Source organism: Lepus europaeus, chromosome 12 (genome assembly GCF_033115175.1).
Source record: "Lepus europaeus isolate LE1 chromosome 12, mLepTim1.pri, whole genome shotgun sequence".
Taxonomy (NCBI): Eukaryota; Metazoa; Chordata; class Mammalia; order Lagomorpha; family Leporidae; genus Lepus; species Lepus europaeus.
Window position 1 is genome coordinate 1,909,690 of NC_084838.1, and position 9,256 is coordinate 1,918,945.

The window sequence follows — 9,256 nt, forward strand, 5'->3', positions numbered from 1 at the left end:
AGCTTGGCACCCCTAATCGTGTCCCCACAGGGCTGGCGCAGGGAGCCATGTTCGTGGGACTCAGAGGCCGCGCTGGGCGGCATGGGTGCTCTACCTCCCCGGCCTCCTGTTGAGCTGCTGGGGGGACCCGGCCCCGGAGGGCTCCAGGGTGAGTGTCCCAGGCTTGGCTCTCCCGCCCCGGGCCAGCTCCACCTAGCGAACTGCTGGGTTTTAAAGAAAACGACATTGAAACAGGACCACAGCCTGAAATCGCGACGGTGTTGTGATCCTGGCTAGGCAGGGTGTGTGCCCCACGTGCCGGCTCACGGGCTCCGAGGCCGACACGGCCAGGACAATGAGACAGTGTGGACGTGTGCAAGAGACAGCCAGAGGGTCAGACAAGCTCGTGGGGGCGCGGGGCGGCGTGGGCGCCCACGTGCGGGGCATGGCGGGGTTGCACTGCCCAGGTTTGGGAAGACACCCTTGGCTCTTGGAGAAGAAACCGCCCGCGGTCACGGAGCAGCATTGTCCCAGCGAGCTTGTCCCTGTGGGTGAGGGACGAGGGACGCCCCAGGCACGCGCGGGCCCCCTGTGTCAGAACGGCCTCCTTTCTCCCCAGAGAACACCTCTCACTGCTCTGACTTCCCGGCCGGATGGTCGCTCCGAAGCGGCAGCAAACCCAGGCGGCGCGTGCATTGGTCACGCACTGTGGGGACAGCCCCAGCATCTGGGGGCTCGGAGGCGGACGGTCAGGGTGCTGGAGCCCGCGGAGCTGGACACGGGCGCAGCGGCCTCGCCCTGAACCTTGGCCCTTGCGCTGCCCTCACTGAGGCTCTCCTGTCACAGCCGATCACAGCCACCGCCCTGACGTCCTGCCCAGGGTGGCAGACTGGATTCGCGGGCGCGGAGGAGGGGGGCCTGGGAGCAGGGAGCAGGGGTGCGGGGAAGGCAGGGAGGAGCCAGGCGGGCCCAGGAGGAGAGCCCAGCATTACAGGGCCGAGGGCGCAGGGGCCGCCGTGGGCTGCCTCCCGCCTGGCCGCGGACGCTGCCTCTCTGGCCCCCTGGGCAGCTCGGTCTGTGCGAGAGGTGACCCCTGCAGAGCTCGCGCCCCACACTGTGGAAGGGGAGGTGGGGGGCCTTTCAGAACCCCCCAGGAAAGAAACTCCCCGATGGGGCCCGGAGGGTGGACCTCACGCTGGCTTCCCAAGCCCGCGTCCCCCTCCTTACTTAGTCAATTGTGAAGTTGGGGGGGGGGGGTAGGCAGGAGTGTGGGGGGAGATCTCCCAGCTGCCGGCACACTCCCCAGACACTGCAGTTCTGAGCCCAGAGCTCCATCCAGGTCTCCCACGTGGGTGGCGGGCACCCAGCTCCTCCAACCGCCTCTGCTGCCTCCCAGGCTGCGCACCGGCCGGAAGCTGGAGCCAGAAGCCGAGCCAGGACTGAAGCCCAGCGAGCTCACTAGGGGGCGCAGGCGCCCCAGCTGGGGTCTTAACCACTGGGCGGAGCGCCGCCGGCCACCGCTCGCCGGCCGCCCGCCGCCCACCGCCCGCCACCCGCCGCCTGCCACCCCGCCAACCGCCGCCCGCTGCCCCGCCTCTCCCCGCACTGTCCTCATGGCCCTGGGGCTCCCCGGCACCATGTCGGCAGCTGCGCCCTGGTCTTGGCCTCTCTGTACCGGAACGGCAGGCGGTGGGGGCAGCGGCTTCCTCTCACCTGTTCTTTGCTGTGCTCCGGCACCAGGCTCAGCAGTCGCTTGTTGAGTGAATAAAAGATGTTTGTGTAGGACAGCCTGGGCCCTCGGAGTCAGACACAGGGAAGGGGTGATGGGCGGCAGGGCGGCCCCTGCTCCCGGCACCCCACTCGGAGGCCAGCGCTGTCCGGTTTCTTCCAGTGGGTCTTCCAAGGAAACAGGTAGCCCCGGGGTAACCACTGGCCAGCGTCCAGGGACACGAGCGGTCTGGCAGTGACAGCTGCCCCAGGGCCTCCTCCCCGGCACCATCGGCCTGGCCAACCCAGCCGGCCTGGCCCAGGGTAGGGTTGTCTGGACCCGGAAGCAGCCCCTGGGCGGGCGGCCGGCCGCCTCCCTCCCTCCCTCTCCCACTGTGTCGTCCTACGCTCGCCCAAGGGGAGCGCCCCTGCTGTTCTCTGCAGAGACGCCCACCTGTCACGGCCCCGTCGGACGCCGGTCACCCCCAGCCCGCAAGGTCAGCTCTGGTGCCGCAGCCTCCAGGACCCCAGCAGGGACACGGCCCCCACTGCGCTTCGGTCACACCTCCAGGGGCCTTGTCTGCAGTTGTCCAACTCTGTGTGTCCCTGCGCACCCTGAGTGACAGCTTGGCACCCCTCCCTCTGCCCCGCGGCGCCCGCCCCGTGGTTGTGGCCGGCTCTCACTGCACCCGCTCTCTGCGGGGTCTGCCCCAGCTCCGTGGAGCTGCTGCTCCCCGGTGGCCGGGTTCCCACGGCCAGGGTTCTCCGATGTCTCTGTTTTCCTGAGTGACCAGAAACCTCTGGGGCCAGCCCGCTTCTGAGCCTGCACTGAATTCTAGCCTCATCTGGGGAAACGCAGCCCCTCGAGGGGTGGAGCGGCGCGGCAGAGACGCTGGGGCCGGCCCGCGGTGCAGCCCAGCGCCTCTCCCGGCCGGGGGTCCTGGGCCAGGCGTGAGCGCCCTGTGCTCTAACTGTTTTCCCCTGTAAATGCAGGAACAGCAACTCCGATGCCACCTGTGGGGTTTGCGTAGGAAGCTAACGGCTGGGCCCCGTGAAGCCACCGTCGGATCAGCCTCCGGCCACACCGGCGCGGCCCCGGGCTCCGCTGCCAGGGAGGCGGCCGGAGGCAGCGACGTCATTTCTCCAGAGCCGGGACTCGGGATGTTGGCACAAGGAAAGGCCAGAGGTTTGAGGAGGTGGAGGATCAAGTCAGACCCACGCAGTGTGCACGTGTGCGCCGACGGCACTGCACCCGTGGACGGGCACGCGTTGTGTGTCAGTTACAGACAAGCCTTTTAAAATAAAATGTTAAAAAAGGTTTATTATTTTTATTTGAAAGGCAGAGTTAGAGAGAGAGAGAGGGAGAGAGAGAAAGGGAGAGAGAGAGAGGGAGAGAGAGAAAGGGCGATCTCCCATCCGCTGGTTCACTCCCCTGAGGGCTGCAGCAGCCAGGGCTGGGCCACGGGAAGCCAGGAGCCTGGAGCTCCATCCAGGTCTCCCACGCGGGTGCAGGGGCCCAAGGACCGAGTTGTCTTCTGCTGCTTTCCCAGGCCACAGCAGGGAGCTGGATCGGAAGAGGAGCAGCCGGGACTCTAACTGGTGCCCATATGGGATGCCGGCGCTTCAGGCGGCGGCTTTACCTGCTAGGCCACAGCACCGGCTCCTAAAAATAATATTTTTAAAAAAGACATCATTTCCTTCAAGAGAAGCCAATGTTGTATTTACTACACGGATGGGGAACAGATGCCGCCAGCGAGGGTACGGAACGCCCCCGGCCGTGCGCGGCGTCTCCGTTCCAGAGACGGGCAAGCGTGCGAGGGCTGTGCTCTAGAGTCCACGCAGCAGCGCCGAGGGCGCCGGGGACTTCCGAGCGGTGTCGGCTCTGTGTCCCTCGTCTAGGTTCGCAGTCTCCACCGACGCTGGGGCAAAGGCTGCCGAGCCAACGCTGTGGCCCAGCAGGTTAAAGGCCTGGCCCCATGCATATCATATGGGCGGCAGTTTGAGTCCCAGCTGCTCCTCTTCTGATCCAGCTCTCTGCTGTGGCCTGGGAAAGCAGTGGAGGATGGCCCAGGTCCTTGGGCCCCTGCACCCACGTGGGAGACCTGGAAGAAGCTCCTGGCCCTGGCTTTGGATCGACTCATTTCTGGCCATTGTGGCCATCTGAGGAGTGAATGAGCGGATAGAAGATCTTTCTCTCTCTCTCTTTCTCTCTCTCTCTCTCTGTCTCTACCTCTCTCTGCAACTCTTTTTTTTTTGACAGGCAGAGTGGACAGTGAGAGAGAGACAGAGAGAAAGGTCTTCCCTTTTCCATTGGTTCACCCTCCAATGGCCGCTGCGGCTGGCGCATCGCGCTGATCCGAAGCCAGGAGCCAGGTGCTTCTCCTGGTCTCCCATGGGGTGCAGGGCCCAAGCACCTGGGCCATCCTCCACTGCCCTCCCGGGCCACAGCAGAGAGCTGGCCTGGAAGAGGGGCAACTGGGACAGGATCGGTGCCCCGACCGGGACTAGAACCTGGAGTGCCGGCGCCGCAAGGCGGAGGATTAGCCTATTGAGCCGCAGCGACAGCCATCTGCAACTCTGTCTTTCAAATAAATAAAATAAATCTTAAAAAAAAAAGAAGAAGAAAGGCTGCCGAGCACGAGCGTGGTGGACACAGCCGAGGAGCCTTGCGTGCAGCGTTCCGGGCTGAGCGAGCAGCCAGGGGAGCGTGAGCCGGGGAGGGGGGGGGACTCTGATAGCACCCCCCGAGGCGGGAACGCCGACCGAGTCTGCGAGACACCAGCGGTGCAGAAAGGACCAGAAGAGGCAGTTCTGGAAAATTCTGCTTGGCAAACTCAAGATAACCGATGAGGATGGGTTAGGACAATCACGTTTAGCAAGTCGACCAGATTCAAAATAAACATTTACCAAAAAAAAAAAAAAAAAAAAAAATCAATGTTCTTGTCCCCATTACTGTAACCCAGTTAGGTGGGGGATGAAAAACTGAGTCCATGTAAGAACAAGGGAGACTTGGCCGGCGCCGCAGCTCACTAGGCTAATCCTCTGTCTAGCGGCGCCGGCAGACTGGGTTCTAGTCCCGGTCGGGGCACCGGATTCTGTCCCGGTTGCCCCTCTTCCAGGCCAGCTCTCTGCTGTGGCCCAGGAAGGCAGTGGAGGATGGCCCAGGTGCTTGGGCCCTGCACCCGCATGGGAGACCAGGAGAAGCACCTGGCTCGCAACTCTGAGGTTTATTTTGTAAATAAAGCAAATACAATGTAACACACGAGGAAGAGCTGGTGTGAGAATGTGCGAATCCGAAATCTGCATTTTCTTAGGCCAGAGAAGGCAGCATATCTCATTGCTGGGAGCAGCATTTCCGTGAATTTCCACCCCCCAACCCCGTTCCTTCCACCCCTCCTCTCCTCTTCTCGTGTTAGGAGTGTGGTTGTCAGAGTGCACCCTTGAGTAGCTCTCTCAGAAAGGAGCGTGCCCGTGCCTGGGACTGCTTCCGTGACACCCTCGCCTGGCGCCTGGGTTTGGGATGATGGATTCTGCGGATTTTGCCCGGTGGGTTCTCGCAGACACAGGCTCAGTGTTGTCAGGAGGCAGGCGGTGAGGGTCCGTGGTGAGTGAGTGTGGGGGTCTCTCCTGTCTCCCGCTCATCCCCACTCCTGCCCCCTCTGCGGCTCCACGGGCTCGCGCACTCGTGCCCCCTCGCTCTCTGTGGAAGCCTCAGAATCCTCACTCTGATTTGGTTTACTGGACGCTGGCCACAGTGTGTCCGGCATGGGCCTGCTTTCACAGACTCAGGACAGGGTCCTCCTGTGGCCGCCTCCTTCCCCTTGGGGAAGGCCCCTGGCAGGGGGGTGGGCCCCACAGCCACCCCCAGGTCTCCCACTCTGCCCCCCACAGCACCTGCCGGGCTCCCAGATCGCTAATTTGCCCCTTCGATGGCTCCCTGTGCCTTTCAGCCCCTCTGTGCTGGGTTCCCGCAATGTCTGATCAGTTCTTTTATATAAAAGCCCGTTCTTGCTTCATGAAAAAGATAACGTCTTACCTCCCCAAGGGTAGCCATTAGGCTGATTACAAAGTCTCCCTCTGCGGGTTCCAGGGCTGGGGCTTGGCTGGCACCGGAGCTCCTGCCCTGTTCCCTGGTTTTTCCTGTGTGCTGGTTTTCCTCACGTGTCTGGTCACGTGGCCAGTGCACCTGCTTAGCATTTCAGGGTCCCTGTTCTTTTTTTTTTTAAAAGGATTTATTTTATTTATTTGAAAGGCAGAGTTACAGAGAGAGGTAGAGCCAGAGAGAGAGAGAGAGAGAGTTTCCACCTGCTGGCTCACTCCCCAGATGGCCACAACGGCCGGAGCTGTGCCGATCCAAAGCCAGGAGCCAGGAGCTTCCTCCTGGTCTCCCATGTGGGTGCAGGGGCCTAAGGACTTGGGCATCTTCCACTGCTTTCCCAGGCCACAGCAGAGAGCTGGTCAGAAGTGGAGCAGCTGGGTCTCAAACCGGTGGCCACACGGGATGCCAGCGCTGCAGGCCAGGGCGTTAACCCGCTGCGCCACAGCGCCGGCCTCTCCCTGTTCTGCCTGCTGTGTCAGTGCCTGCCCTTTGACAGGAGCTGGGGGTTCCAGTTCACTGCCCCCGACCCCAGTCCACCCTGCTGTGGGCTGTGGCTTCAGTTACGGGGGTCAACCGTGTCGCGGGATGATTCCATGGAAAATTCCAGAAGGAGCAACCCAGGCAGCCCAGCAACTTCTATGACACCACAGCGCTACAATTATGGTGTTTTACCCTTGTTCCTCTCTCACCGTGCCTGATTTATAAATTAAACTATACCCTCAGTGTGCACGCGCAGGAAAACCAAGGCAGCCGGCGCTGTGTCAGGCTCAGCTCTACCCGGGGATTCGGGCTTCTACTGGGGGCCCTGGGGTGCACCCCTGTGGACAAGGTGCAGCCACGTGTGTGGACTGGGGACAGGGGCCCCGTCCTCCTGGGTGGGGGACCCTGTCCCTCACAGAGGTCAGCGGCTTGCTGGGGTGGCCACGCTGCGCCAGCCTGGGGTCTCTGGGCTCAGGAAGGAGCAGACGGTTCCGATGAGGCCTCTGAAGGGCCACCCCGACTGACCGGCTGCCGCCCCCCACCTCCTCCCGCCCTCCCGGCCCCCTGTGGAGGCCTCCCGCTCCCTCCCGGGCTCTTCCCCGACCTCCGACGCACGTCATTCTGGGGACATGGGGAGTTTGTGACGTGCGTAGCCCAGAGGGCCCTGGGGCGAGCCAGGGACGCTGAGCAGTGAGGGCCCAGTGGCCTCGGCTGCCCCGTGCTGAGGCACTGCCCGGGCAGAGCCGCGCCCCCGGGGCTGAGCACCCTGCCCCAGCCTCCGCAGGGTCTGCACGTGGCTCCCGCGGGGCCAACCCAGCGTCCGGGTCCTGGTGGGGCCGCATCTCCCCTAACTCGATCAGCGGTGGGGAAATTGGATCACGGCGGGCAGGTCCGGCTGGTTCTGGACGCGTGAATGTCAGAGGCCCCGGGGCACCGAGCCCCGCCAGCTTCAGACTCTGTCTCTGACAGGCAGATGGCGCGCCTGTCGTCTTTATTGGGTTTGCGTGCGTGTGTGCGGGCGCTTGCCTGTGGCCGGAGGGCAGCTGCCTGGCGGAGGACATCACTGGCCCTAGAAACAACTTGTCCCAGGGAAACCTCTCGGCCTGGGACGGCGCCACACAGCCTCCTCCACTCGGGAACCCAGAGCTGACTTCTCCTGAGGATTCGTGGCCCCAGGCGCCCGGGGCCGGCTTGTCACACGGTGTCACTAACAGTTTAAATGAAAAACCAAACAGGGAACCAGCGCTGTGGCAGAGCAGGCAAAGCCGCCACCTGCGACGCCGGCACCCGTGTGGCTGCCCCTCCCTGTCCCAGCTGCTCCACCTCCAGTCCAGCTCCCTGCTAACTTAGCACCTTGGAAAGCAGCAGTGGTGGCCAAGTGCTTGGGCCCCTGCACCCGCGTGGGAGACCTGGAGGAGCCCTCGGCTCCTGGCTCCAGGCTGGCCCAGCTCCGGCCGTTGCAGCCATCTGGGGAGCAAACCAGCGGATGGAAGACCTCTCTCTCTGTCTCTCCCTCCCTCTCTTCAACTCTGACTCTCAAATAAATAAATCTTTTTTTTTTTTTTTAAGCAAATCTCCCTGCCACATTTATTAGCCACACTCCATGGGCGCAAGGAGCCCCTGGCACTGTCAGGGGCGAGGCCACGCCCCCCTGCAGAGAGCCGGCCGCACAGCAGCCGGGGAAACAGCACCGGGGGCCTCAAAGCAGCAGAATTACAGCAGGCGGCTGCCGCTCAGGCTCCCCGCACCGCCCACGGGAGGGCCTGGGCTCCCACCCCGGCCCCGCCCCGGCCCTGCCCCTGGGAAGCAGCACCTGGGAGAATCCGGTACTTGAGTCCCGGCCGCCCATGAGGGAGACCCGGCCACCCACGAGGGAGACCCGGCTGCAGCCTCCAGTCCCAGGCTTTTCCTCGGCCAAGTCCAGGCCGTTTCAGGCATTTGTGGGGGCGGGGGGGGGGGGGACCAGCAGCTGGGAGCTCTGTCTGTGCTGATCTGCCTCTCAGATAAATAAATTATTTATTTTGTAAAAACCCAGAGTCACTCCCCGGCCCCACAATTCCCCTCTGGGCATCAACCCAAGAGAAGGGAAAACGAGGGCTGGAAGAGGTGCTGGGGTCCTGCTCCCAGCAGCCCACGGGGGAGCGACACCTGCGGTCCTTCCCCACGAAGGGTGCGACTGTGCCACCTGCTGCCCCGCGGGCACTTCTGGAGGTCACAGCAGGACCAGCCTGGGGCGCCTCCTGGTGCTCCCGGGAGTGGGGGAGGGGCGGGAGGCGGGGCTCGGGGTGGGCGGGGGGCAGCTGTGAGGTGCTGGCTGCACTGCACCCAGGCGACGGGTGGTTTAACGGGAGGTTACCCGGGAACTCCCCCGTCTGGGTCACACAGCTGGGGCACTGCAGGCCCGCGACCCCGGCCGCACTGCCCTGGACGCAGGTGCATGGGTGCCTCCGCCCGCTGTCCCTTCCCCGGCACCGGGGATCAGGGCTCAGCGCGGAGCGGCCTCGTCCGCCCGTGGTGCTGAGGACACGAGACGCTGCCCTTTGCTGTGTCTCCGTCGGGATCAGCTTTCCGAATCCACTCGGCCCCAGAGAGGCCATAGGGGTGGGGTGAGGACTGATGACCGCTGGGACCTTGGGGCCCCAGTGGCCTTTCCCCGGCCAAGGCAACGGCGTCGGGCGAGTCTGGGGTCCTGGGCTGGGGGGCACCCATGCGGCCTCGCCCTGCAGCAGCTGGTGCAGTGGCCAGGAAGCTCCGAGCAGGGCCTGGGGCTGCAGGCGTAACGCGGGTCAGGCAGCCCACACAAGCGCTGCCCAGCTCCCAGCACCCTGGGGCCAGCGGTGGCCTCCATGGTGGGAGCTGGCAGGGCCTGCACGGAGGCCAGAGCTCAGGAGAGCCTGCCCCTCCACACCACGGGGCCAGACCCCCACCCGCCCAGGCTGCCCCGCTCTGCTGCTGTTCCTGGGGTCGGCGCCTCCTTGGCAGTGCTGAGGC